We start from the raw sequence: 2,801 nt of genomic DNA on the forward strand, positions 1-2,801 counted from the left end.
CTGTCTGTTGATTGTTGTGCGGTGCCCATTCATCTGTTGTCGTAGCCTTTGCTCAGTTTCCCCAATGTCCCATGCCTCAGGGCATCCTTGCCTGCAACGTATAAGATAGACAATGTTGGCTGAGTCACATGAGTTCCTGCCATGTACAAGGTGGGAGGTGTCCTCACGCGTAATAGTGGTATCTGTGTCCACAATCTGACACATCTTGCAGCATCCACCGTGACAGGGTTGTAGACAGACACACATACACAGACAGACAAAGACCCACATGCACACATATATTTTGTGTGGTGAATTTGTACTTGCAGAGTTACATTGCACTTTGCTCAAAAACTGCATACATTCATGTAGAACTCTGAGCTCAAAAACTACATGAATTTATGTAAAACTCTGTTATATCACTTTTTAGATTAGAATCAATCTAAACATCAGGTCATAGACAGAGAACACAGGGGGCTAACACCTTCAACATATTGTCTAGCTATCACCATTGTTAACAGCTAACCCGAGAATGCGACTTTTAAAAAAAAAAGGGTTTTGTGATTTACACATGAAAGAAGTGAAACTATCACTGTATTCTAACAGATGAAAGGCTTAACAGACAATCAATTTTTCAATGTATAATTTCAGTTACATCACACTGCAAATTTTTGCTATAAATTCTGTGTGTTAGGATTGAGCCCGGTGTTGTGTGATTTTTAACTTTGTACACCCCAGTCCAACACCGGCATCTCCAAATCCTGACTCCTTTTTGTTGCATGACAAAAGAAGTAGAAATGGTTCAGACTGTTTAATGTTGAAAAAATGAAACTGTAAGCATTGGAAACACTTAACAACATGTAAATGAATGCTGTGTAATTGACTGTAGATATCATACGACCAGAACAATCAATCAAGTAGGAAGTCAGGTGCCTCAAGAGAGGAATTAATGTCTGGCCTCTCAGCCAATCCTCAAAATGGAATTTTGGTCGCATTCCACAGACATCAATTACAATATTGAAACCCCTGAGCCTGAGGGAAACCATTGCTTGACAGAGAGCTCTGGTTGTCTGCTCTCCTCAATCAATTTTGCAACTTTCTTTCCAGAACATGAAGAGACTTCAAGTGCCTGCAGTTTCAGCCATTGGAACTTTATTAGATCATTGCTGGTACCACTTACAATAGATCTCCATTAATGATCATATTGGAGGACAGCCAATATATAATGAAAATGACTTATGTCTGTGGTAAAGCACTATCCTAGGGGCAATATTGAAGGCTGCTGCAATACTAACAAAATTAATTAGATGTTACCTTTTGAGGTTGAATTACAGCTCACAGGAGGAATTTTTTTCTCTGACAAAGTGCAAAAAAAGTTAGTTCTTCTTTTGCTAACACTTATTTTTACATCATATTACATTAATTAGTTGGATTGTTTCCTCAGTAATATGAATTTCCCCACTGGCCACAATAATCTATCATCAGCAACTGACAATTTCCTCTTAATGTGTTTCCTTAACCATTGGGGAGCTATTTTCTCTGGTTGTTAATTTTAACGAAAAAGCAGACGTGAGTAAACAAATGAGCCTGAGCAACAAAACAAAGCCATGGACATTCTGTCTGTTATTACTGCTGGTCTGGAACTTACTCCTAGAATATATGAAAGGAAATTATCAGGAAAAAACTCCTTTAAAGATTGCAAAAAGATTATTATTGATCTGTTATGAGAATCTCATGCAAAATTGTGCAGGACAACAAAAATGAACCAGACTGTGCATGGTACAAAGTCTTTCTTGGCACACCAAAGGTTTTCATCTATTTTGAAGCAAGTACTGCATTTAATAATAGTTTCCTTTCATCATCTTGCACTGATTTTCATACATCATTCTGATAGTGGTAATCAATGTTCAAATTCCATCATCTCGTTATTATAGATGAGACAGTTCAAAAACTAAAATGCATTTTAAAAAAAAGATAAATATTGACATAAAGTTGCTGGGATAGGCAAGTGAGCATAAACTGATGTAAGTCCAGGAGATCAATGTGGAGTCTCTACTGAATTTATTATTTTAACTAAAAACATTAAAACTGAACTACTGAGTCAGCATAAAAAAATCATATCTCTTGTTTTAATTTAACCTCACATAGTAATTTCACATAATGGGAGTTGAAATGCTCACTTGTCAGTTTGTCACCTCAGAATGGCAATGAAGCTAGACTTGAGAATGTACAAATGAATAATTTTCAATAGCTACTTGACAGAGAAACCAGAACAGAGAGAAGGTAAAATGAGAGTGCAATAATAACCGGAAGTCTCTCTCTCTCTCTGTCCTCCTGACTTTCTCGAGTGGGACCATGGGGTCTGTTTCTGTGCTGGATAACCCTATGACTCTACAAGTAAACAGTTAAACAACTATTGCCTCATGTTAAAAATCTAACACCATAGTGGCGTTAGGGATGTTTAAATTGTGCAAACCTTAACCTTTCTGTCTGTACATGACACCTTCTCCTTGTTAAACTTGCTAAACGTATGACCTGCAGTTGTGTAACTGGCTGATGTTGTGTTTTTGCTCAATAACCATCTTTATTAGCTCCTTGTTTTGAACTAGCTCACTATATTTTCAATTGATGTTTGATATACGCAAAAGGAATAAAAATATTTGCTATGACCAACTGAGGACATTAAAAAGAGAGGCGCTGGATCATCTTTCCTCACCTGCTTGTAGCAATGCCACACCAACAACCAAAGGGATGGCACCAGCAGAAGCAATCAATCAATTGCCAGCATTAGTGGTTTTGTGATGGTGCAGTGGGCTATTGCC

Source organism: Chiloscyllium plagiosum, unplaced genomic scaffold, assembly GCF_004010195.1.
Source record: "Chiloscyllium plagiosum isolate BGI_BamShark_2017 unplaced genomic scaffold, ASM401019v2 scaf_14866, whole genome shotgun sequence".
Classification (NCBI taxonomy): Eukaryota; Metazoa; Chordata; class Chondrichthyes; order Orectolobiformes; family Hemiscylliidae; genus Chiloscyllium; species Chiloscyllium plagiosum.